We start from the raw sequence: 27,993 nt of genomic DNA, 5'->3' as shown, positions 1-27,993 counted from the left end.
AGTTTTGAAGTTTTGAAGTTTTGAAGTTTTGAAGTTTTGAAGTTTTGAAGTTTTGAAGTTTTGAAGTTTTGAAGTTTTGAAGTTTTGAAGTTTTGAAGTTTTGAAGTTTTGAAGTTTTGAAGTTTTGAAGTTTTGAAGTTTTGAAGTTTTGAAGTTTTGAAGTTTTGAAGTTTTGAAGTTTTGAAGTTTTGAAGTTTTGAAGTTTTGAAGTTTTGAAGTTTTGAAGTTTTGAAGTTTTGAAGCTTCCCGGATGAACGAGGATGATTTAGTGACCATATAGAATTATTAAATAAATATTTTGAAAATAATCATTATTTGTCAAATCATTCTTCCTAAAACATTTTCACAAATGTTTACCATTTTGGATATGTTTTTAAAATCTTTTTAATAGTTGTAGATTTTTTTCAAAATTTCAAGGATATCAAACTATTAAGATACTATTCATCAAATGATCTCCTTTTTTTCATATTTTATATGAAAAGAAATAAATCGTAACTGACATTGTTTTGGATTTCAAGAGTTAATTTAGATTTAAAAAATAACAACAAAAAGGTATGAACTTACATAAAACTTCATGTAAATTTGCCAAATGTTGTGTTATAGAAAAACTAAGGGCTTTTCTATAGACCAGATTTTTTATTGTCATAATGTTTGTTTTAACTATATGGGAGCGTTCTTTTATTACGTAACGCAAAAAAATCGGATTTTTAGATCCCCCCCCCTCTCGTAACAAAATTTCCATACAATTTTTTTTAAAAAAAATTGTATGAAGCGTAACACGACCTCGGTTTCTTCCGAAGTGCGTACACCGCAGACTGGTGGCAAGCTTGTCAAAAAGTGAACCTCGCTTTTGACAGTCCATATAGGGTGAACGCTCCATAAACTGGTTGCACAAAATAGGGTATACAGGCCATTTATGAGTAAATTCGAAAATAAGTTTATTTAATATTTAAATTTGTAATTTGAAATTGTTATTTATTGTCTAGTTAATTTTTTTGTTAAGATCGAGCCATGCGGCAACGCTTCCGCCTCATAAATGGGAGTTCAGAACCCGGTGCGGACCAACATAGCAGGTTATCGTTTCCCTTCTAAATTCGATTTCTAAGTAAAGGAAAAGTAGTTTATCGTCACAAGCTGGACATTATCTTCTTGGAATATTTACATTTAACACTAAAATATGTGTATAAGCTAACATTAAAAAATGTGAACGATTGACTTCGTCCTCAAAAGGCTGGATAATATTTTATTTTTTCTAGTTATTTATTTTTTGACAAAAAATATTCAAACCTATTCATCAAAAACAAAATTTAAAATAATTTTTCACAAAAAAAACTTTTTTTTCAATTGCACATTTGCTGGCTCTTTTACCCTATATTTAGCGTCAGAGGGGTAAAGCGACCAAATAGCGGGGTCCACGGTCCAACCAATGTGAGTATCGCGGCCCATACATACAATTTGACAATCTTGCCATCAGGCTGGTACACCGCTTCTGAAGGCACTTTTGTAAAACATATTTCAAAACATAGATGGCAGCACCATGCCGAAAAAGGGTAACGGTATGTTAACCTAATACCGGTATGATAGGAATTTTATTGAAACATTATTTTTTTTTTAATTTTAACAAGTTCAACTATTGAAACTAATGAAAACAATATTATTATAAACTTGAAAAATAAAATCAGTAATTTTTAAAACAATTCTGCCATAAACTAAACATTTTCATTTTATTACCAGAAGTACAGTGAAAGGTGCGCTGACTGTTTGACTTGTTTTCATCGACAAACGTCAGAGTGTTTTGTTTGTTGTGTGTTTTGCAACCGGAGTGTCTACCGCGTAGATCGCGACCAGAATCTTCCAGCGAGGCAGCGAAATCCCGTTCGAATCAAACAGGAACAGCCAGATTCGGGCGAGTGTCCTCCGAGGAAATCGGATAAGCGCCGTGACTTGGAGCAATCTCCTTCTCGTCAGATCAAAAGGGATGCTTGGGCAGTCAGAAGCTGGGACCATCCGGCCAGAACATGATCCTTACGTTTGATGGAAATCGTGTAGATTATTCAAAACAAACGTCGAGGAAAAATAGTGTAGTTAAAGGAAAAATATCAATCTTGAAACAAAAAAAAAGTTCAAAGGTATTTTTGTAACCGTGCATTTTTGGACATTTTTAACCAAATTATGTTTGATTCTCTCGCGCAGTGTAAATACAGTTTGTTTTGTTTTGTGTCGCTTGCTGTGATGACAGCTGGTGAATCAAAGTTTCGTGTTTCGATAGATGCAATCGTTCTCGTCGGTGATTACATTTAGTGTTTCATGCCCACCATGGCCGCAACGGACGTGGACCAAGAAAAGGACACCGGATAGGCGGATTAAGCGGAAAGAAATCCCCAGCAACAAGGTAACACACAGAAATCTCAGATGGAGTTTGAGACGGAATCGTCCAAGGCAGCGACGGTCATGACGTTGAGAACGGCTGGACTACCCTGGAAGAATCCATCGGTGTGTGTTATTGATTGTGGAACGGCCAACGATTTTTTTCCGGCGCATCGAGTTCGTTGAAACCGAGTTTAGCGGAGAACAATTCGTCGTTGCTGGATCGATTTGGTTTTCGGAAGATCCGGCGCCAGCGGGATGACGGTGGAACGGTGCTGTCGGAATCTGAGCTGGAACCGCAACAGGCTGTCTTGTTGGCTAAACGAACAGAAGATGTACGGATGACGACCAGGTAAATTCTTCGCAATTCAAAAAGATATTTTTTTTTCTAATTCTAGAATTCCGTTTCTAACGCAACAACCGGTACGTACACGGAATCGGTTGCTGCGATTGAGGCGGAATTCGTAAACGATCCAAATTGAATTCCGTTTAAGAATTCCGATTGATTTGACTGCGATGGACTTTTTGTTGACACTTTGAGTTGACCCATTTACATTGTTAAAAATAATGTTTATTTTGTTCTGTCAAACAGTTCATCATGCTCACCCTCAAGTAAAAATCAACTAGGGGAAATATACCCATTTTAATCACCTCAAGCCGTTCGACTAATTCTCATCACTTTTGAAGTTTTCCGCTATTAAATCAACGTTTTTAGATACATCAACAATGGAGAGTTGCTTGCTCACTTTTATTTGAGCTATTTGTTACTTTGGATTGTCTGTGCTTTGGAACAGCCAAAAACAATTTATGAAAGCTGGAATTCATGACCAAAGTGTAGATAGGCCGATAATAGAAATAGGCTGAGAAAGAGTATATTTCCCCTAATAGGTCACGATGGCTCTTTTGAAACTTGATACGAGATTTTAGTTTCTCTGCTTTGCTGAAAAATTTAACTGTCAATGTTGATTATGATTATAATTATTATTATTTAAATTTTCTTTATTTATTTTCAGAAAACAGCAACATAAGATCAACATAACTCAAGAATGTACTTTATTCAACGTAGTGAGGAATATCACCAGCCACGTATTGGACAAAAAAGATAAGTGAACATTTTTATCATGGTGTAAACTAGAGATTTGGCGAATTGTTTTTATTTACAGGTGTGTCCCTCAGTTACGCTTCGGACCTGAACCTGATTTTTGAAGCAGCGGTGTTACCGTAGAAGACGGTATTCAGGCCGGTGTAGCACGACAGCGCAACTTCCCATCGGCAGAACTCCAATTTAAGCAAAATCGGCAGCTGAAGGTTATGTCAAACCTGGACCCATTTCACCAGACCGACAACTTTCACAGAATGGCAGAGATGGAGCTGTTCGAGGATTGGCTTCTGCGATTGCTACTAAAATTCTGGACGAGGTTTACTGCCACTCGAAGCCAATCTGTTCCATATGTAATTTTGTCAAATTTGAGTTAATGATATTAGTTCTAAATCATGTGAACTATCAGAAAACTAATAATATTGAGTACTTTATTCCAGAAAACGAAGATAGTCACACTTTTTCGTGAAATCCTAACACTTAGCCTTAAGGGCGGGACACATTTGCATTACGTTTTTCTCAGCTTGTTGTTTTTACAAATGGAATGGAATAGATTCGAGCGGCAGTTTACAACCTAGTTCAACCCTGTGCTGCATGAGATGTCTCATTGAGCTATGATGTTAGAATTATATTTAAAAAAACACTTTTTCTAAGATCATATTGTATTTTTTTCCCTTATGTTGAATAAGTCACTTCTTTAGGCACTCGCGCCCTCTGAAATAAACAGCTACAGCAAGGTATTAGGATAATTTATGAACCAATAACGAATCGAATAAAGAAATTATTTGGCCAAAGTAAAACAAATGAGATTTTTGCTCAATATTCCGAAAAATCCTTCCTAAAATGATGTTATTTCAAACTGTTACAATAATTTCCCAAATTGTAATGTGCCAGAAAAATCACTCGAATAATTATTTAAAACCATAAAAATACCATTTGAGAAATGGTTGAATCCCTAAAATATATACGCAAAAATGAATTTTCAAGAAGCATTTGACAAAGTGTCGCTAGAAGAAAAAATCAAATAGTGAATATTGCTAACAACATATATGGGGAATAGTTCACTATTTGAGAGACGGTGAGGAATTAAAAAAATGATTTACCAAATAGTGGCTATACAGTTTGGTAAAATGTTAATTGAATATTTAACAAATGATTTTCAAACGGTTTTTTTCTATGCGGGTTTGAAGTTTTGAAGTTTTGAAGTTTTGAAGTTTTGAAGTTTTGAAGTTTTGAAGTTTTGAAGTTTTGAAGTTTTGAAGTTTTGAAGTTTCGAAGTTTTGAAGTTTTGAAGTTTTGAAGTTTTGAAGTTTTGAAGTTTTGAAGTTTTGAAGTTTTGAAGTTTTGAAGTTTTGAAGTTTTGAAGTTTTGAAGTTTTGAAGTTTTGAAGTTTTGAAGTTTTGAAGTTTTGAAGTTTTGAAGTTTTGAAGTTTTGAAGTTTTGAAGTTTTGAAGTTTTGAAGTTTTGAAGTTTTGAAGTTTTGAAGTTTTGAAGTTTTGAATTTTTGAATTTTTGAATTTTAGAATTTTAGAATTTTAGAATTTTTGAATTTTTGAATTTTAGAATTTTAGAATTTTAGAATTTTAGAATTTTAGAATTTTAGAATTTTAGAATTTTTGAATTTTTGAATTTTTGAATTTTTGAATTTTTGAATTTTTGAATTTTAGAATTTTAAAATTTTAGAATTTTAGAATTTTAGAATTTTTGAATTTTTGAATTTTTGAATTTTTGAATTTTTGAATTTTTGAATTTTTGAATTTTTGAATTTTAGAATTTTAGAATTTTAGAATTTTAGAATTTTAGAATTTTAGAATTTTAGAATTTTAGAATTTTAGAATTTTAGAATTTTAGAATTTTAGAATTTTAGAATTTTAGAATTTTAGAATTTTAGAATTTTAGAATTTTAGAATTTTAGAATTTTAGAATTTTAGAATTTTAGAATTTTAGAATTTTAGAATTTTAGAATTTTAGAATTTTAGAATTTTAGAATTTTAGAATTTTAGAATTTTAGAATTTTAGAATTTTAGAATTTTAGAATTTTAGAATTTTAGAATTTTAGAATTTTAGAATTTTAGAATTTTAGAATTTTAGAATTTTAGAATTTTAGAATTTTAGAATTTTAGAATTTTAGAATTTTAGAATTTTAGAATTTTAGAATTTTAGAATTTTAGAATTTTAGAATTTTAGAATTTTAGAATTTTAGAATTTTAGAATTTTAGAATTTTAGAATTTTAGAATTTTAGAATTTTAGAATTTTAGAATTTTAGAATTTTAGAATTTTAGAATTTTAGAATTTTAGAATTTTAGAATTTTAGAATTTTAGAATTTTAGAATTTTAGAATTTTAGAATTTTAGAATTTTAGAATTTTATAATTTTAGAAATTTAGAATTTTAGAATTTTTAGAATTTTAGAATTTTAGAATTTTAGAATTTTAGAATTTTAGAATTTTAGAATTTTAGAATTTTAGAATTTTAGAATTTTAGAATTTTAGAATTTTAGAATTTTAGAATTTTAGAATTTTAGAATTTCAGAATTTTAGAATTTTAGAATTTTAGAATTTTAGAATTTTAGAATTTTAGAATTTTAGAATTTTAGAATTTTAGAATTTTAGAATTTTAGAATTTTAGAATTTTAGAATTTTAGAATTTTAGAATTTTAGAATTTTAGAATTTTAGAATTTTAGAATTTTAGAATTTTAGAATTTTAGAATTGTAGATTTTTATAATTTAAGAATTTTAGAATTTAAAAATTTTAGAATTTTATAATTTTTTGAATTTTTTGAATTTTTGAATTTTTGAATTTTTGAATTTTTGAAGTTTTGAAGTTTTGAAGTTTTGAAGTTTTGAAGTTTTGAAGTTTTGAAGTTTTGAAGTTTTGAAGTTTTGAAGTTTTGAAGTTTTGAAGTTTTGAAGTTTTGAAGTTTTGAAGTTTTGAAGTTTTGAAGTTTTGAAGTTTTGAAGTTTTGAAGTTTTGAAGTTTTGAAGTTTTGAAGTTTTGAAGTTTTGAAGTTTTGAAGTTTTGAAGTTTTGAAGTTTTGAAGTTTTGAAGTTTTGAAGTTTTGAAGTTTTGAAGTTTTGAAGTTTTGAAGTTTTGAAGTTTTGAAGTTTTGAAGTTTTGAAGTTTTGAAGTTTTGAAGTTTTGAAGTTTTGAAGTTTTGAAGTTTTGAAGTTTTGAAGTTTTGAAGTTTTGAAGTTTTGAAGTTTTGAAGTTTTGAAGTTTTGAAGTTTTGAAGTTTTGAAGTTTTGAAGTTTTGAAGTTTTGAAGTTTTGAAGTTTTGAAGTTTTGAAGTTTTGAAGTTTTGAATTTTTGAATTTTTGAATTTTTGAATTTTAGAATTTTTGAATTTTTGAATTTTTGAATTTTAGAATTTTAGAATTTTAGAATTTTAGAATTTTAGAATTTTAGAATTTTAGAATTTTAGAATTTTAGAATTTTAGAATTTTAGAATTTTAGAATTTTAGAATTTTAGAATTTTTGAATTTTTGAATTTTAGAATTTTTGAATTTTAGAATTTTTGAATTTTTGAATTTTTGAATTTTTGAATTTTTGAATTTTTGAATTTTAGAATTTTAGAATTTTAGAATTTTAGAATTTTAGAATTTTAGAATTTTAGAATTTTAGAATTTTAGAATTTTAGAATTTTAGAATTTTAGAATTTTAGAATTTTAGAATTTTAGAATTTTAGAATTTTAGAATTTTAGAATTTTAGAATTTTAGAATTTTAGAATTTTAGAATTTTAGAATTTTAGAATTTTAGAATTTTAGAATTTTAGAATTTTAGAATTTTAGAATTTTAGAATTTTAGAATTTTAGAATTTTAGAATTTTAGAATTTTGGAATTTTAGAATTTTAGAATTTTGGAATTTTAGAATTTTAGAATTTTAGAATTTTAGAATTTTAGAATTTTAGAATTTTAGAATTTTAGAATTTTAGAATTTTAGAATTTTAGAATTTTAGAATTTTAGAATTTTAGAATTTTAGAATTTTAGAATTTTAGAATTTTAGAATTTTAGAATTTTAGAATTTTAGAATTTTAGAATTTTAGAATTTTTGAATTTTAGAATTTTAGAATTTTAGAATTTTAGAATTTTAGAATTTTAGAATTTTAGAATTTTAGAATTTTAGAATTTTAGAATTTTAGAATTTTAGAATTTTAGAATTTTAGAATTTTAGAATTTTAGAATTTTAGAATTTTAGAATTTTAGAATTTTAGAATTTTAGAATTTTAGAATTTTAGAATTTTAGAATTTTAGAATTTTAGAATTTTAGAATTTTAGAATTTTAGAATTTTAGAATTTTAGAATTTTAGAATTTTAGAATTTTAGAATTTTAGAATTTTAGAATTTTAGAATTTTATAATTTTAGAAATTTAGAATTTTAGAATTTTTAGAATTTTAGAATTTTAGAATTTTAGAATTTTAGAATTTTAGAATTTTAGAATTTTAGAATTTTAGAATTTTAGAATTTTAGAATTTTAGAATTTTAGAATTTTAGAATTTTAGAATTTTAGAATTTTAGAATTTTAGAATTTTAGAATTTTAGAATTTTAGAATTTTAGAATTTTAGAATTTTAGAATTTTAGAATTTTAGAATTTTAGAATTTTAGAATTTTAGAATTTTAGAATTTTAGAATTTTAGAATTGTAGATTTTTATAATATAAGAATTTTAGAATTTAAAAATTTTAGAATTTTATAATTTTTTGAATTTTTTGAATTTTTGAATTTTTGAATTTTTGAATTTTTGAAGTTTTGAAGTTTTGAAGTTTTGAAGTTTTGAAGTTTTGAAGTTTTGAAGTTTTGAAGTTTTGAAGTTTTGAAGTTTTGAAGTTTTGAAGTTTTGAAGTTTTGAAGTTTTGAAGTTTTGAAGTTTTGAAGTTTTGAAGTTTTGAAGTTTTGAAGTTTTGAAGTTTTGAAGTTTTGAAGTTTTGAAGTTTTGAAGTTTTGAAGTTTTGAAGTTTTGAAGTTTTGAAGTTTTGAAGTTTTGAAGTTTTGAAGTTTTGAAGTTTTGAAGTTTTGAAGTTTTGAAGTTTTGAAGTTTTGAAGTTTTGAAGTTTTGAAGTTTTGAAGTTTTGAAGTTTTGAAGTTTTGAAGTTTTGAAGTTTTGAAGTTTTGAAGTTTTGAAGTTTTGAAGTTTTGAAGTTTTGAAGTTTTGAAGTTTTGAAGTTTTGAAGTTTTGAAGTTTTGAAGTTTTGAAGTTTTGAAGTTTTGAAGTTTTGAAGTTTTGAAGTTTTGAAGTTTTGAAGTTTTGAAGTTTTGAAGTTTTGAAGTTTTGAAGTTTTGAAGTTTTGAAGTTTTGAAGTTTTGAAGTTTTGAAGTTTTGAAGTTTTGAAGTTTTGAAGTTTTGAAGTTTTGAAGTTTTGAAGTTTTGAAGTTTTGAAGTTTTGAAGTTTTGAAGTTTTGAAGTTTTGAAGTTTTGAAGTTTTGAAGTTTTGAAGTTTTGAAGTTTTGAAGTTTTGAAGTTTTGAAGTTTTGAAGTTTTGAAGTTTTGAAGTTTTGAAGTTTTGAAGTTTTGAAGTTTTGAAGTTTTGAATTTTAGAATTTTTGAATTTTTGAATTTTTGAATTTTAGAATTTTAGAATTTTAGAATTTTAGAATTTTAGAATTTTAGAATTTTAGAATTTTAGAATTTTAAAATTTTAAAATTTTAGAATTTTAGAATTTTAGAATTTTTGAATTTTTGAATTTTTGAATTTTTGAATTTTTGAATTTTAGAATTTTAGAATTTTAGAATTTTAGAATTTTAGAATTTTAGAATTTTAGAATTTTTGAATTTTTGAATTTTAGAATTTTAGAATTTTAGAATTTTAGAATTTTTGAATTTTTGAATTTTTGAATTTTTGAATTTTTGAATTTTTGAATTTTTGAATTTTTGAATTTTTGAATTTTAGAATTTTAGAATTTTAGAATTTTAGAATTTTAGAATTTTAGAATTTTAGAATTTTAGAATTTTAGAATTTTAGAATTTTAGAATTTTAGAATTTTAGAATTTTAGAATTTTAGAATTTTAGAATTTTAGAATTTTAGAATTTTAGAATTTTAGAATTTTAGAATTTTAGAATTTTAGAATTTTAGAATTTTAGAATTTTAGAATTTTAGAATTTTTAGAATTTTAGAATTTTAGAATTTTAGAATTTTAGAATTTTAGAATTTTAGAATTTTAGAATTTTAGAATTTTAGAATTTTAGAATTTTAGAATTTTAGAATTTTAGAATTTTAGAATTTTAGAATTTTAGAATTTTAGAATTTTAGAATTTTAGAATTTTAGAATTTTAGAATTTTAGAATTTTAGAATTTTAGAATTTTAGAATTTTAGAATTTTAGAATTTTAGAATTTTAGAATTTTAGAATTTTAGAATTTTAGAATTTTAGACTTTTAGAATTTTAGAATTTTAGAATTTTAGAATTTTAGAATTTTAGAATTTTAGAATTTTAGAATTTTAGAATTTTAGAATTTTAGAATTTTAGAATTTTAGAATTTTAGAATTTTAGAATTTTAGAATTTTAGAATTTTAGAATTTTAGAATTTTAGAATTTTAGAATTTTAGAATTTTAGAATTTTAGAATTGTAGATTTTTATAATTTAAGAATTTTAGAATTTAAAAATTTTAGAATTTTATAATTTTTTGAATTTTTTGAATTTTTGAATTTTTGAATTTTTGAATTTTTGAAGTTTTGAAGTTTTGAAGTTTTGAAGTTTTGAAGTTTTGAAGTTTTGAAGTTTTGAAGTTTTGAAGTTTTGAAGTTTTGAAGTTTTGAAGTTTTGAAGTTTTGAAGTTTTGAAGTTTTGAAGTTTTGAAGTTTTAAAGTTTTGAAGTTTTGAAGTTTTGAAGTTTTGAAGTTTTGAAGTTTTGAAGTTTTGAAGTTTTGAAGTTTTGAAGTTTTGAAGTTTTGAAGTTTTGAAGTTTTGAAGTTTTGAAGTTTTGAAGTTTTGAAGTTTTGAAGTTTTGAAGTTTTGAAGTTTTGAAGTTTTGAAGTTTTGAAGTTTTGAAGTTTTGAAGTTTTGAAGTTTTGAAGTTTTGAAGTTTTGAAGTTTTGAAGTTTTGAAGTTTTGAAGTTTTGAAGTTTTGAAGTTTTGAAGTTTTGAAGTTTTGAAGTTTTGAAGTTTTGAAGTTTTGAAGTTTTGAAGTTTTGAAGTTTTGAAGTTTTGAAGTTTTGAAGTTTTGAAGTTTTGAAGTTTTAAAGTTTTGAAGTTTTGAAGTTTTGAAGTTTTGAAGTTTTGAAGTTTTGAAGTTTTGAAGTTTTGAAGTTTTGAAGTTTTGAATTTTTGAATTTTAGAATTTTAGAATTTTAGAATTTTAGAATTTTAGAATTTTTTGAATTTTTGAATTTTTGAATTTTTGAATTTTTGAATTTTTGAATTTTTGAATTTTTGAATTTTTGAATTTTAGAATTTTTGAATTTTTGAATTTTAGAATTTTAGAATTTTAGAATTTTAGAATTTTTGGAATTTTAGAATTTTAGAATTTTAGAATTTTAGAATTTTAGAATTTTAGAATTTTAGAATTTTAGAATTTTAGAATTTTAGAATTTTAGAATTTTAGAATTTTAGAATTTTAGAATTTTAGAATTTTAGAATTTTAGAATTTTAGAATTTTAGAATTTTAGAATTTTAGAATTTTAGAATTTTAGAATTTTAGAATTTTAGAATTTTAGAATTTTAGAATTTTAGAATTTTAGAATTTTAGAATTTTAGAATTTTAGAATTTTAGAATTTTAGAATTTTAGAATTTTAGAATTTTAGAATTTTAGAATTTTAAAATTTTTGAATTTTTGAATTTTTTGAATTTTTGAATTTTTGAATTTTTGAATTTTTGAATTTTTGAATTTTTGAATTTTAGAATTTTAGAATTTTAGAATTTTAGAATTTTAGAATTTTAGAATTTTAGAATTTTAGAATTTTAGAATTTTAGAATTTTAGAATTTTAGAATTTTAGAATTTTAGAATTTTAGAATTTTAGAATTTTAGAATTTTATAATTTTAGAATTTTAGAATATTAGAATTTTAAAATTTTGTAATTTTAGAATTTTAGAATTTTGAATTTAGAATTTTAGAATTTTAGAATTTTAGAATTTTAGAATTTTAGAATTTTAGAATTTTAGAATTTTAGAATTTTAGAATTTTAGAATTTTAGAATTTTAGAATTTTAGAATTTTAGAATTTTAGAATTTTAGAATTTTAGAATTTTAGAATTTTAGAATTTTAGAATTTTAGAATTTTAGAATTTTAGAATTTTAGAATTTTAGAATTTTAGAATTTTAGAATTGTAGATTTTTATAATTTAAGAATTTTAGAATTTAAAAATTTTAGAATTTTATAATTTTTTGAATTTTTTGAATTTTTGAATTTTTGAATTTTTGAATTTTTGAAGTTTTGAAGTTTTGAAGTTTTGAAGTTTTGAAGTTTTGAAGTTTTGAAGTTTCTAAGTTTTGAAGTTTTGAAGTTTTGAAGTTTTGAAGTTTTGAAGTTTTGAAGTTTTGAAGTTTTGAAGTTTTAAAGTTTTGAAGTTTTGAAGTTTTGAAGTTTTGAAGTTTTGAAGTTTTGAAGTTTTGAAGTTTTGAAGTTTTGAAGTTTTGAAGTTTTGAAGTTTTGAAGTTTTGAAGTTTTGAAGTTTTGAAGTTTTGAAGTTTTGAAGTTTTGAAGTTTTGAAGTTTTGAAGTTTTGAAGTTTTGAAGTTTTGAAGTTTTGAAGTTTTGAAGTTTTGAAGTTTTGAAGTTTTGAAGTTTTGAAGTTTTGAAGTTTTGAAGTTTTGAAGTTTTGAAGTTTTGAAGTTTTGAAGTTTTGAAGTTTTGAATTTTTGAATTTTTGAATTTTAGAATTTTAGAATTTTAGAATTTTAGAATTTTAGAATTTTTTGAATTTTTTGAATTTTTGAATTTTTGAATTTTTGAATTTTTGAATTTTTGAATTTTTGAATTTTTGAATTTTTGAATTTTTGAATTTTTGAATTTTTGAATTTTAGAATTTTTGAATTTTTGAATTTTAGAATTTTAGAATTTTAGAATTTTAGAATTTTAGAATTTTTGAATTTTAGAATTTTAGAATTTTAGAATTTTAGAATTTTAGAATTTTAGAATTTTAGAATTTTAGAATTTTAGAATTTTAGAATTTTAGAATTTTAGAATTTTAGAATTTTAGAATTTTAGAATTTTAGAATTTTAGAATTTTAGAATTTTAGAATTTTAGAATTTTAGAATTTTAGAATTTTAGAATTTTAAAATTTTTGAATTTTTGAATTTTTTGAATTTTTGAATTTTAGAATTTTAGAATTTTAGAATTTTAGAATTTTAGAATTTTAGAATTTTAGAATTTTAGAATTTTAGAATTTTAGAATTTTAGAATTTTAGAATTTTAGAATTTTAGAATTTTAGAATTTTAGAATTTTAGAATTTTAGAATTTTAGAATTTTAGAATTTTAGAATTTTAGAATTTTAGAATTTTAGAATTTTAGAATTTTAGAATTTTAGAATTTTAGAATTTTAGAATTTTAGAATTTTAGAATTTTAGAATTTTAGAATTTTAGAATTTTAGAATTTTAGAATTTTAGAATTTTAGAATTTTAGAATTTTAGAATTTTAGAATTTTAGAATTTTAGAATTTTAGAATTTTAGAATTTTAGAATTTTAGAATTTTAGAATTTTAGAATTTTAGAATTTTAGAATTTTAGAATTTTAGAATTTTTAAATTTTTGAATTTTTGAATTTTTGAATTTTTGAATTTTCGAATTTTTTGAATTTTTTGAATTTTTGAATTTTTGAATTTTTGAATTTTTGAATTTTTGATTTTTTGAATTTTTGAATTTTTTGAATTTTTGAATTTTTGAATTTTTGAATTTTTGAATTTTTGAATTTTTGAATTTTTGAATTTTTGAATTTTTGAATTTTTGAATTTTTGAATTTTAGAATTTTAGAATTTTAGAATTTTAGAATTTTAGAATTTTAGAATTTTAGAATTTTAGAATTTTAGAATTTTAGAATTTTAGAATTTTAGAATTTTAGAATTTTAGAATTTTAGAATTTTAGAATTTTAGAATTTTAGAATTTTAGAATTTTAGAATTTTAGAATTTTAGAATTTTAGAATTTTAGAATTTTAGAATTTTAGAATTTTAGAATTTTAGAATTTTAGAATTTTAGAATTTTAGAATTTTAGAATTTTAGAATTTTAGAATTTTAGAATTTTAGAATTTTAGAATTTTAGAATTTTAGAATTTTAGAATTTTAGAATTTTAGAATTTTAGAATTTTAGAATTTTAGAATTTTAGAATTTTAGAATTTTAGAATTTTAGAATTTTAGAATTTTAGAATTTTAGAATTTTAGAATTTTAGAATTTTTGAATTTTTAAATTTTTGGATTTTTGAATTTTTGAATTTTTAAATTTTTGAATTTTTGATTTTTTGAACACACACACACACACACACACACACACACACACACACATACGGAGTAGCAAACTCGCAAATTTTCAAAATTTCGCTCATAAACACACACACACACACCACTTATTCACAAACACAAACACAACCACCACCACCATAATTGTCCACTCCCGCTTCGTTGCCCTTTTTCGCTTCCACTTTGGATTTCAATCCCCGGCGGATTCATTCCGAGATTTTCTGTCCACTTGTCCATTTTCTGTCCACACGTCCACGCCGTCCACAAAAAAAAGTTGCTTCCTGCATCCTCAAAAAACCACGCCTTCCCGTCTTCCTCCACCGTACCGAGAACCAGAATTTGGGAACCCGGTAAACAGCAGACATTTCGTTCGGCCGCCGTCTCACTCCGGCCGAACCTTCCGGCAGGAAAAACACAAAAACTTACCTGCAAACTGGCCAAAATCCTGCCCCTGTCCGACGAACAGCAACCACCACCGGCAACTTCAACTTTTTCTGATTTGACATGTCAAATCGTGAACCAAAGTTTATAGTACAGAAAAGCCTTAAATTTAGTCTTTTTCTAAGTTTTGCACTAAGTTCTAAAAAAAGCCCAAAAAAAGACTAATTTTTAGGCCTTTTTCTGACAATACTGACCGAACTTCAAAAAAGGCTAAAAATAAGTCTTTAAAGACTAATGCCGGTTTTCCGTGTACATTAAAATTTAGCGCTTGAAAGATGGAAAATTACTCGTAACATTATTAAAAAGTAGAACGTTATTAGAGCGATGCAAATATTTTTTAAAGTTTTTGTCTCTCGGCTCTGGCCGGGGTCTTGTGGGAGGGGGGGGGGGGGGGGGTTGGGCGAAAAAAATAATAAAAAATATAAATATTGAAATAACAAGCCATAGTTTCAGCATTTGCATGAAATAAATGTTTTAAAATGCATTTTACACTAGTTCAGATGTTTGCAATCATTAATTTTCAAAAAATGAATGATTTGACAAAAACAAAAATTTTAGCGATAAAAACTTGAACCTAGCAAAACATTGTAATAGGGCCGAAGCCGAAGTGTAAACAACTCCGTAGGGGTGCGCAGGACGTGGTAGGTTAAGTGGTTACTCCGTAAGGGCGAGCTGAACCCCCGAGCCAGTGGAGGCCACTGACGGCTGTTCCAAAACAAACCCTTTTCCCTTTACGCTTTTCTTTTTCCTTCCCCAATTTTCTCCTATGAATCCGTTTCCCAGTTATCCTTGACTCCATTTTCCTCTCCTAAAAGTCAAAAAAAAAACAAAAAAATAAAAAAAAAGAAAAAAACAAAAAAAAAATTAAAAAAATAAAAAAAAACGCCAAAAAATACAAAAAAAATAACTATTAAAAGTCCGTAGGTGACACAAGCCAAGTGTCGCTGAGATAGAGGACTCAGCCGTTGGAGAAACCCGACTCCTTGTGGGTCGGTCGCCTGACCTACAATGCGTCCTGCGGTCACTCCGTAGGGGTGCGCAGGACGTGGTAGGTTAAGTGGTTACTCCGTAGGGGCGAGCTGAACCCCCGAGTCAGTGGAGGCCACTGACGGCTGTTCCAAAACAAACCCTTTTCCCTTTACGCTTTTCTTTTTCCTTCCCCAAGTTTCTCCTATGAATCCGTTTCCCAGTTATCCTTGATTCCATTTTCCCTTCCTGAAAGTTAAGTTCCGGTGGACCCTGAGACGAGTATATCCCCGTGCAATCTGGATTGTCGGATCCTGGACCATTTGCGATGTTGGCCTGTTGCTGTTGTTGCTGCTGTGTTGGTGCTGAGATGTCGGTTGTTGCTGCCCTCCTGACGTGGCCATGTGATGTTTCGTTTGCTGGTTCCTTCCTGCGGGCGGCTATCGTTGATTCAGTGCTGATCAAAGTTCTTTACTGTGATCCTAACCTCTGAGTGAGTTATTGCCAGCACCATTCACTAGTTTTTTTTGAAGGAGTTCTTTGATATTTTTCTATGCTTTTTCAATTTAAAAATTATAGTTTTAGTTTTAGAATTAAGTTTATTTTCTCAAATGTTGAATCTGATTCTGTTGTTGTGTACAGGTTAGGTTTGCGCCTTCCTTCGATTTACCTATATAATGGCTAGTTCAACAACTGGAAATGCCTCAGCTAACCAATATATAACAAGAGCTGTTGTAAATGCAATCTTTGATAATACTAAACTAAACATTTGTCAAATCAACGTACAAAGCTTGTGTGCAAGAAATTTAGTTAAACTTGAAGAATTAAGACGAGTTTTCAAGGATAGTAAAGCGGATGTTGTTTGTTTTACTGAAACATGGCTTGATACCTCCATTACTGATTCTTTAATCGCAATTGATGGTTACAACTTGATACGAAATGATCGTAATAGACACGGAGGTGGCATTTGCGTTTATTACAGAGAAGGCCTTCAATGCAGAGTTGTCGAAAAATCAAAATCCGTACGTGAGACTAGTTCTACCGAATTTTTGTTACTTGAAATTGAATGTCTCAATGATAAATTGTTAATGGGAGTCTATTACAATCCCCCAACTGTCGATTGCTCTGAAATTCTTTCTGCACAAATTTCAAAATACTCAATGAAATATAAAGCTTGCTTCCTAATAGGAGATTTTAACACCGATCCAAATAGATCTGGCGCGAAATCAAAGTGCTTCAATGATGTTTTAAGTGGACTAGCTTTTCATTTTGCTAATAGGGAACCAACATATTTCTATCAAACAGGATGCTCTCTTCTTGATCTACTATTAACTGATTCCCCAAATCAAATTTCTAAATTCAACCAAGTCTCCATGCCAGGCATTTCTCATCATGATCTAATCCTAGCTTCACTTGAATTTTCTTTTACCATACCTGAAAATCGTTCTTATTACCGTGACTATAATAATATTAATTATGCTGAATTAAATGAAGCCTTCAGCAGAATAAATTGGGCAAACTTTTTGAATTGTGCTGAGCCAGATATACTTTTAGAATTTTTCAATGTAAATATGCTAAATCTATTTACGCAATTTGTTCCTTTAAAGGAGTTCAAAGTACGCAAAAATCCATGGTTCAATGCAGTCATTGAAAAGGCCATGATTGATAGAGATCTATCCTATAGGAACTGGAAACGTAGCAAATCCATTGAAGACAAAAATCATTTCAAAATTTTAAGAAATAGAGTAAACTCTTTAATCGAAAAAGCTAAATCTGATCATAGCAATCGTATTCTCAACACAAATGTTCCAAGTAAAAAACTATGGAGTAATAGGGTACGTTATCCATTAGTGGACCCCTTTCCTATAGTGGACCCTCTGAAGGGTTTTTAATGGAAAATTCAATAAAATCACAATTTCAAGCGTGTTGTTGTCTACAAATCTTTTATTTGGCATGTTCAGCATCATTTAGAACAATATTGACTGACATTGAATTGTCCTTTTCACCAAAATAAGTGTTTTGAGTTCGACATCTGAAATCAGCCATGGCCACTAGCATTTTCACAACAAAACTGCATTTATATTTTATGATTGAATTAACCATCTAATCATTTTTTGACTGATTATTTAACTTCAGCAAGTCGAAGTAATGTAAGTTTAAGGATATTTACTAAAATAAAGCGAAGAAATGCAATTTTCTAGCAAAAATTATGGGGGTCCAATATAGGACAACGAAAATCCAAACTTTTCCAAAAGTGGACCCCTGTTAATTAAACCTTCAAAAATGATGAAAACTGTGTATTCAAGCAAAAGTTTCTCTAAAACATACAATAAATGCTTGTTGTTATCAACCTAAACGCATATTATTTCAATTATGAGTATAAATATAGCTGTTTTCATGTTAAAAGTACCAATAATGCTGAAGCCGTAAGAATTTATAATTAATCAAAACTATAGTTAATTGTACTTAACTGAAGCACCATAATTGCAGTTTGAAATGATATTTTATAATAATAAATCAATAACAAAACATTTTTTTTTCAATAAACATGCGTGGTTTTATCAGCAACTGTAAACAATTCTATTGTTTAGTTTCGGTCAACCTTTTTTATAATTAATATGGAAAAATTTGCATCAAGATTACTTTTTTAAAATTATTTTTATGTTTACAGTGGTTTTTGAGACGTTTTCTCTGATCTTTTTCGGAAATAAATGTGTTTAAATGTCTGTTAGGTTTTTTTGTTGTTTAAAGCCAAATTTGTTAACAAAAAATATTTGTTTATGATGAAAAGTGAGCAAAATCCATCTTTTATTCATTATATCTATCATTAGACCTACACCATGCATCAAAACATCAAATATCGGTTAAATTTGGTATAAAAATAACAGTTTGCCTATAGTGGACCCGGGTCCACAATCGGATTATGGACCCGGGTCCACTATAGGAAAAGGGGGTCCATAACAGGCAAAAAAAAATTTTTTTTCGAATGACTATTTTTCTGCTCAAAAACAAGTAACTGATGAAACAAATAGTCAAAATTGTTCAAAAGACTTCAGATTTAATTGTTTTGTACAAAAGGTTATGAAAAAGTGCTTAAAATATTGAAAATTTGTGAAAAATGTGCTTCGGCTCTACTAGGGGGTCCACTAATGGTTAAAATACCCTATTAAAAACTTAGGAATAGCAAGTAAAACTAAATCTCCAGTTGTCTGCAACAGCTCAGTTGAAAATATTAACCAATATTTCTCTTCAAACTTTTCGCCTTCTCAAGGTGATTTTAACTCTAATTTAGCCGCTGTGGATGGTTTTCATTTCCGCGCTGTTGAAGACTATGAAATAGTGAATGCAATCTCTTCAATTACTTCTAATGCTACTGGATTAGACAACATTCCAATACGATTTATTAATCTTATGCTTCCACTCATCCTACCAATAGTCAAACATCTATTTAACACAATTATTACAACTTGTATTTTTCCTCGGGACTGGAAAAAGATTAAAGTAATTCCAATTAAGAAAAAATCATCGTCCTGTGATGTTAGTAATTTAAGGCCTATCAGTTTGTTAAGCTCACTTTCTAAAGCATTTGAAAAGATAATTAAATATCAGCTTACTGAACATGTTAATAGGTATGATCTTCTTCATCCATTGCAGTCTGGATTTAGAAAAGGTCATAGTACAGAAACTGCTTTGCTTAAGGTACATAATGATGTAGCACGTTGTATTGATAGACGAGGCGTTGCTGTTCTTCTTCTTATTGACTTTTCTAAAGCGTTTGATCGAGTATCCCACACTAAGCTCTTAAACAAATTGGCCACATCTTTTGGACTTTCCCGACCTGCCGTGTTGCTAATCGAATCTTATCTAAGAGATCGATCTCAATCTGTTTTTCTTAATGGGTTTCATTCTTCTTTTGTTGATATTCTCTCCGGTGTTCCGCAAGGTTCAGTACTCGGACCTTTACTTTTCTCGTTGTTTATAAATGATTTACCTCCAGTTTTAAAATTTTGTTCTGTGCACCTCTTTGCTGATGATGTGCAAATTTATCTTTGTTCTGATGCAAATATTAACATTGCTGATATGCAAAGAAAAATAAATAGCGATTTACTAAAAGTACAGAGCTGGTCAGAAAAGAACTTGTTAGCAATAAATCCCGCAAAAACTAAAGCCTTATTAATAAGTCGTCTCAAAACACCCCCAAATCCTCCAGAGCTTTTCCTCAAAAACGAACTGCTCGAATTTGTCGATCATGCTTGTAATCTTGGCGTCATCTTTAGAAATAACCTAGATTGGGACAAGCAAATTAATTCTCAAATTGGAAAAATTTATGGCTCTCTGAAACAATTGAATTTAACTACAAGATTTCTTAATTCACATACTAAACTTAAACTGTTTAAATCTCTGTTATATCCACACTTCATTTTTGGTGATTTTATATATCCTAACGCAACTGTTGAGTCCCTAAATAAACTCAAAGTGGCTCTAAATTCCTGTGTCAGATATGTTTACAATTTATCTCGATATCACCGAGTATCACATTTACAGAAAAATTTAATTGGCTGCAGTTTCTCTGACTTTTACAAGTACAGATCATGTCTCACACTCTTTAGAGTAATGCACACAGGTGAACCTAATTATCTTAGTTCCAATATAATTCCTCTAAGATCATCCAGATCTAAACAATTCCTAATACCTCAACATTATTCTACTTATTATAGTCAATCATTATTCGTTAGAGGCATTTCAACCTGGAATCTATTACCTTTAAATATCAAAACAAGTATGTATATACCTTATTTCAAGCGCAAACTCCTGGCCGAACTCAACAACCCGAATCAGTGATACATTTGAGAAAATGTGTAGTAAATTTGAGAAAATTAGCATTAATTTATTTAAGTTAAGTGAAATTGAATAACTCCATCACTAAGTGAATTCTCGCCACAATGTAATGAATTAAAAGGCACGTGCCTTATATTACATGAATAAATAAACAAATAATATTAATAATAATAATAAAGAGTCTATCCTGCTCGTTCTTAATATAAACATAAACTGACGTGAGCAGGATAGACTATTTGTTTACACTTCAACTTCGGACTCTTTACATTGTTTTGCTTGAAACATCGAAAAAATTTCAAAAAATTAAAAGATTTATGTAAATCAACTCAAACATGCTAAAAATAATTCTGAACGCAGGGAAATGCATTTTAAATTGAATTCATCTGATCGTACTTAAATTTGTATTGAAACCTTGAAGTTTTTTGAAATAAAAAATTGTTTTGCCTCCAGATTTTTGATTCCAAAAGGGGGGGGGGGGACAAAAACTTTAAACCAAATTTGTACCAGCCTTATTGGGTTTTGTGTATAAAATTCCATTTTATTCAAGATTATCAAATTAAATTCCAGGTCGAAAATGGCGGGAGCATTTCTGGCGTGCGTCCTTTTGCGCCAGACAACCAAATTCACCAGATTATTTTTCAAGGAGACGGTCGTGCACGGTTCAACCGATTGAACTGATTGAGTTTTCGCCAGACAGATTTTTTCTGCCCGATTTTTACTAAATTCATCTGGCATCGTTTTTACCATCTGGTTGCTTGGATGCTGATGTTTTTGTTTTAATTTTTTTTTGGTTTATTTTTATCAGTACATTGATGTCTGTGCGACTAAATGGCGGTCTTAATGGATTTTCTAACCAATTTTGAAAAATATATTTCACTTCCTTTCTTTATAGGAAGTAAAAGTATCTTGCTTGCCAGCGCGTTCCAAAGGGACCATAGCAGATCCATGGAAAAACATTGCCTTGAAGATTTATTTTGTTACATTAGAATTAAAATAAAACGAAAATAGATTTTAAGCCTGTTTTACCGTTGTACAAAAACATAGACATAGACATTGGGCATTGGACTTTAGGACCCAATTTCCATCGGCACTTACCTATATTGGCTCGAGCAAAAAATGTCAGTGGGACGAGTTTACTTTTCAGCACTTTTGTGTGCAACCATCGCATCAAACACGCTTAATTAACTGATATCAAGTTATGCTTTCTTAAATTAGTTTCTCCAAAAAGTTGTTTTTCAAGCAAAAAAAAAACTACAAAGACGCTTCCTCAACAATTGACCCTCCTCCCCCTACATGCTGCGTTACGTTGTAAAAGAACGCGCATTGAGAATCAGAATTAGGGAGCGTTCTTTTATTATGTAACGCAAAAATATGTATATGTTCGTAACACGAACTCCGACCCCCCTCCCCGCTACCCCCCAACTGCGTTGCGTAATAAAAGAACGCTCCCTTACACATTGTTCAGTTCAAAAGTGTGTAAGCCTAGTGAACTGCCCAATGTGTAATTCTGAAATTCAGTGTGTGCCCCGTTCCGAACTCCGACAGTTACCAAACCAGTCTACCAAACATACCTGGTCATTGAAAATGAGCAAAAGTGTCAAAACTTTCAAAGGAACCAAAACAAAAATAAAAAAGTGGCGTTCAGCACTGTGGCATCCTGAACATTGTGGTTCCTAAATATTAGTGTAGTTTAGGTAAACCGCTGGAAGCGTGTAGAACTGCGAGTGTAGTAGTGCGCAGCTGGCGTGAGGGAAGTCAGTCAGAGTTGGACCAATAAAGATGGAGCATCTGTCTCCCGTTTGTATTATAAATAATAAAGTTTTAATATTGGATTAAACTCGAGAATATCACATTGGCGATCCTGCCATGTTGATAAATTGTAATATTGTGAGTAAAGTCTGGATAATTAAAAAAAAAAAGTGGAAAAACTCGATTCTTTGAGTGTGAAGAAAGAGACGCAGTGGCATTTTCGCGCAGCAGGACGGCATCGTGGCGACGATGGCGGAGGCAGCCGAGCATTGCCATAACGAGACAGCGGGCCTGATGGAGTTCGGTGAGCATGTTCCGGTTGTTTAGTTAATGTGAGGCGAGCGTGTGTGTGTTTGTGTGTATGGCAGTCGCGTGCGCGGCCTCCTGAGTTGATGTGTGTCTCTCCCCCCCCCCCACCCTCCCATGACGGGACAAAAGCACACGAGCGCCGTAGTTCTCCTTTTTCCAATTCCCCCGCGATGCGCCTTGTGACCAAGCTGCGCTTATCTTCTGCATTCGTTGCGTCATGCAGGAGTCACAGCAATCGTTGATTTCGCGTTTGGCGGCCATCCGCGGATTCGTCGACGCACACTAATCTGGTCCGCGGAGTGAATGTTTTTGTATGTGTGCTGCACGGACAGCGCACTCGAGGAGTTTTGTTTACATCATGCACGATAAAGGGGTTCTGATTAAAAGTGTCAATAATAAATAACATTACCCAAACTTGGGTGAGCGGAAGGGCGATGTTTACTTTATACACGGTGCCGAGTGTTAATAGGAATTTTAGTTAATGTTTAGGTACTGTACTTATAACAAAAAAAAAAGCTGTACAGCCAAGAGTAACTTTAGGATAGATTTTTTTTTTTTTTTCGAAGACAGTTGGAAAGAACCAACTAAAAATGTCAAGCATAACTAGCGTTTAGCCTGTGGATAATAACTGTAAGGACGGGGATGTTTTGGCTGTGTGCTGATCGGAGGCTTAGTGCCTGGGGGATGTGCCGAAGAGTGGCTTAGTGTCGTTGATTCACTCATGCCTGGAGGAGAGATGGCTTGTGGATGATTACATGGAAGCTTGGAGAAGAGGAGGCTTGAGGATGGCGTAGAGTTGGCTTGTGATGATTCAGGGTTAGTGTATAATCATTGGATTTAGAAATACATACTGTAACTTAAGTATTCTAAACCAGTTGAAAAAAAAATGGCCGGTTTAGTTTCGTATGGTTTGGGGTCCCATATGTACCCATTGAAAATATATTAAGTTCGGTAAAGTGCTTTTAAATTTATAAAATAAAAATTGTTAATTTTCAGATATCCTCAATAGTTCTTGCCTAGGTTTTTGCTCAGACAATGTGAGTCATAAACTATTTGCTTTGTTGCGTTTGTTGTTTAATAGTTCGGCAGATATTTACGAATATACATAACATGAAAAGATAATGTTTATAAGTGCATAAATAATTGCTTGTTGAACCGAGAAACAAATTTTCAAAATAAAATAAATTTTCATATTAAACTGAATGCAATTGCGTTTTTGGGAGAATTTCTAACGGTTATATTAATAAAGCCAACTATTAAACATTAATTTGAGAAATAATAACGACATGAAAGTAATACCGATGCTACTGTTAACATGCATGATATAAAAAAAAGTAAGAGAAAAGAGATGGAATGTGCAAAGATTAAAAATTGAATGAATGAAATTGAAGATTTGAGAGCATAGATAAAGAGATAAAAATAACTGCTACAAAAGAGTTCCAGAAAAGTTGAGTCGGGTTTAGCCCAAGGCCAACTGCTGCAATAGATTGAGTCGGGTTTAGCCCAAGGCCAATCGTCCGGAAAAGTTGAGTCGGGTTTAGCCCAAGGCCAACTGCAGCAAAAGAGTTCCAGAAAAGTTGAGTCGGGTTTAGCCCAAGGCCAACTGCTGCAATAGATTGAGTCGGGTTTAGCCCAAGGCCAATCGTCCGGAAAAGTTGAGTCGGGCTTAGCCCAAGGCCAACTGCAGCAAAAGAGTTCCTGAAAAGTTGAGTCGGGTTTAGCCCAAGGCCAACTGCTGCAAGAGATTGAGTCGGGTTTAGCCCAAGGCCAATCGTCCGGAAAAGTTGAGTCGGGCTTAGCCCAAGGCCAACTGCAGCAAAAGAGTTCCTGAAAAGTTGAGTCGGGTTTAGCCCAAGGCCAACTGCTGCAAGAGATTGAGTCGGGTTTAGCCCAAGGCAAGGGGGAGGAAACTTCAAAAATATTAAGAACATTTTGGTAGAATAACGAAGTTTTAATATACTTTTTAATATATTAACGAAATGTCAACCATGAGTTCTCACCAACACTTGAAGCACCTTGATTTTGACAGTGCAAGCGGATTGTTGTTGTTTTCATTTATCAGCTGATTGAAATAGGTTTATATTTCTTCTCGCGGAACTTGTCCGGATCTTTTAGGAATCCGTTGAACAGTCATCGCAAAGAGAAAGTGCACGAGGAAATGGCCACAGCAGCAACCGCTTTCGGTAAACTGAGCATCCTGGAACTCCCTGGAACAATTTTATAATCATAGACCGTTCGAGGGGCGGGTTGGGAGATGTTTCGTCTAAGCTAGATTTTCTGTCGCGATATTTGTGGACCTGATTTGGACCTCAACCTTGACCTCAACACATTATCGTGCTCGTTTGCCTTAGATGTCAGGGCACGTTGACTGGCTTCAACATCCATCTCCAAATTGACCGTGTCTGGTGTAACATCTTCGGTACACTGAAATAAATATCATGATAAATGCTATTAGTTTTGCATATAGATTTTTGCAGTATGCCTCTGCATTTGACCGGTATATGCGCTGCACATAACATGTGTGAGCACTGCATATAAGTGGATACGAAATTAAAATATGCTAACGCATATAAAATGTATGTTCACGACTCATAAACAGTATATGCAATGCTCACAGATTGAATGATTTCGCTAAATGTATTTGCATATAGCATGTAAGTGCAGCACTCATGACTTTTAATTAATTTTGGGATGATTTTTAATTGTTGTGCATTTTATGTTTAAGTACTGCGTTCAATGTTGAGTTCTGGCCTAGTTTTCTTTTCTGATACTAAAAAAAAATAGTTTCAAATTATTTTTACTTTTATTCAAATGCTTGTTTATTCTTAGGGTTTACGCCTCGCAGTTTGAGGAATCGGGTACGACGGTTGAATTCGGGAAGTTGCGCCGGGGCCGGAAGCAGTCTGCGAGCCACAGATACGCTTTCTAATCACCTCGGCCGCTTGTCTGAATTCCTGGTGACCATGCTGGGACGACGTGATAGTTGGAAATTTCTTGACCAGCCGGGTTCGGTACTTCCAGGAACATTACTAAAATGAATCAATAGTCAGTTAATTTATTGAAACTTACTAGGTAAATTCTAGTTTTGTTTACCTTCTTGTCCGAGCTGTCCCTTGAATTCATCGTCGATTCCCACCTACTGGAATCGGTGCTAGCTAGGTTGGCAGACGGACTGGCCGGAGGTATTAATGACATCGGCGGGAATCGCTACCGGCAGGCCACCTTGAAATCAGGTAATCACACAGCCTGTTTAGTATTGGCTGCCTCCTAGTCATCGTCCTGGTTGGCCTTGTACTGCCTATCACGCGACGCAGCGGAGGGACATCTTTTGAGGGTTCCTGAGCTGCTGTGGCCATCGTGTAATTAGTGCTTGTGGCTATGGGAGCTGCTACGCCGTTCGTTCTTCCTGCGGTGCTACATTATAACAAATACGGCGGGCGTAAGCAAGCGATTACTCGATGTGAATGCTTGCGACCCTTGCGACGATAACGAGAACGCCAGCGGCTACGATGGCAACACTAGGAGCGCTAAAGGTTCCTGGAACGGGGTCGACTTGGTTGGTTTGTGGGACCGTTTCTGGAAGGGCGGGAGGGATCACTTAGAGCGGCTCAATCTCTTGCTGGACATTTCGACTCTGGGCTATCATCTCAATAATTGACCGCACCTTTTGATCTTCTCCTGGCCCGTCTCGTTAATCTTTGATTTCGGCTTAACTATCGATTGCGTCAAGTCGTGCCCTGTGCACTGCACACTCCGAGCGCTGCATTTTGTGACCTTATCTGTTAATGAAAAAACGTTGAGCGCGGTTCCACACACACACATCTAAAATACATACCTGGTTCGAACGATACGGTCCACTCCCTCCGGAAGCAACCGGCACGATCCGCCGATGTTGTGCAGCCCTGGAACCTGCGTCTCCGGCCACCGTGAACTAATCCAGAATGATCCTGCCCTGCACGGCAATCACACCACCGGTCAGTACACGTCCCGGATCGATAGATACAGCCGGATGTAACCCAAACAGGAACCGTCTGCCATCTCGGGGTGGAGGCAAAAAAGAAGAGGAGGGTTTGGACGTTTATCGGACCTGGTTCGAAACCAACTCCGTAACAAAGTAACTTCCACGGTCCGGCGAAATTGTGCAGCCCCGTTGGGGCCATCTCCAGCGCCTTACCGACGACGCCTTACCCTCATCCGGAATTCACACTGCACGAGAACCACGTCCGATGATATTATCACGTCCGGGCATCCATCTGAAATTGAAAAATCATATTATTTTTGAAGAAAATTTCAGATAGATTTGAAAGCAAAACCTTGTTTCTCACATTTTCCGCCATATTGTAATGTTTCAAACGATTATGCTCACATTCGAGCACACATTCATAAATGTTGTGAGCATTGCATATACATTTCATGTGTAAAAGCATACTGCAAAAATCTATGATAGTCAACACATACAGTTTATATGCGGAGCTCACAAAACGTACTTACTGGCATATAAGAATGAGCACACAGAATACTAAATCGGTTATGTGCAACATGCATATACAATTTATGAGGCTTTAATTTTAATTTTATTGTTCCATCATACGGAGCATATAATTGGTACTTCATGGTTTTTATAAGACTCATGTCTGACTCGAGTATGTGCAGCTTGCATTTAAATTTTATCATGATATTTATTTCAGTGTAGGGACTCTTGACACATCAGCTGGCCACGTTTGTTTGGCTAGAGCTAACCGTTGTGCCCGACCAGGCTCAATTGACGGAATTTCTACCGTCAGACAGGCACTTGCATTGGCATGAAAACACTTTTGGAAAATGTCATCCTCCTTCTCCTCCTACTACTTTTGCGCTCATGAGGCTGTTCCTTTGGTACTGGCATTATAGCCGTTCGAGGTACGGTTGGCGGGGGAGATTGGAGGTGAAAGCTGGGGCAGGAGGGGGTAAGTATAGATGATTATTAGTATAAATCGGAAGATTGAATGGTAAAGGAGTTTGGAAATGTTCTGATGGAAAGTTGGAGTGGGGTAGGGGGTGGGTGGGGATGTGGGGGGGGAGGGAGGGTGTGTAGGGGGTTATTGGGATTTGGGGGAATAATGAAATGGAGACGTTTGGAAGGGGTGGGTTGAGGGTGGGGTTAAGGGGAGGGGGGTGTAATATTGAATTAGGGGGAGGTTAAGGGTTATAGGGTAGTAGGTATATTTTATTATTATTTTGGATGTAGGGTAGTGTAAGGGCATGGGTTGGTATGTTATTGTTAGGGGTGGTATGATTATGGGGGAAGGGTTTAAGATTTTTAGTAATTAGTATAGCTGGGAGTAATATAGATTAGTAGTGTAAAAGGAGTTTAGTAACCTGGCGCGCGAGAAGGCAATGCGCCGAAAAGGGGTGAGGGTAACATCTATCCAACTGCGAGTGCGAGAAAAGTTCGATAAAATGGTGATCGGTTTAGAACAAGGCCAAATGCTGATAAAGATTTCTAAGGATGCATTTATACAAAGGGGTTGCTGTAAGATCTCAGTAGGGAGAGTTTGGGGGGGAAGTTAGTAATGGGTCTAATTTGATGGGGTTGGTGGTGTGTTTTGGTGGTAGTAGGTATGTTGAATTTTGTTATGTTTTTATCTCTGATTTAGGTTTTATCTTTCTCTTTATTTTTTTAAGTTGTAATTTAATATTTTAAAGAGTTGTTTTAATATTAAGTAGGAATTAAAGGTTGCTGATAAGTCTTAGGAAAATGCTTCAATGTAATGAGTCAATATTAATGGATACAGTAATTCTAAAACAAACGAAAATGTATCGCAAAAATTTAAGTGGCCAGCATTACTGAG

At 30.7% G+C, this 27,993-nt stretch overlaps 1 protein-coding gene and 1 long non-coding RNA gene across 2 annotated transcripts in view; one reads left to right on the top strand and one right to left on the bottom strand.

Annotated features, from left to right (window-relative positions):
• Positions 1 to 27,993, bottom strand: part of LOC128093327 (uncharacterized) — a 481,727-nt gene that overhangs the window by 419,565 nt on the left and 34,169 nt on the right. The gene's annotated exons all lie outside the window — the stretch shown is intronic.
• On the top strand, positions 1,862 to 4,173 carry LOC120430509 (uncharacterized). The gene is made up of 2 exons (XR_008212410.1): positions 1,862 to 2,129; positions 2,194 to 4,173. It is a non-coding gene; the product is annotated as an uncharacterized LOC120430509 (long non-coding RNA).

The sequence above is a fragment of the Culex pipiens genome, chromosome 1 (assembly GCF_016801865.2).
Source record: "Culex pipiens pallens isolate TS chromosome 1, TS_CPP_V2, whole genome shotgun sequence".
Classification (NCBI taxonomy): domain Eukaryota; kingdom Metazoa; phylum Arthropoda; class Insecta; order Diptera; family Culicidae; genus Culex; species Culex pipiens.
Note: the sequence above shows the minus strand (reverse complement) of the source record. Positions and strands in the feature narration are given on the sequence as shown.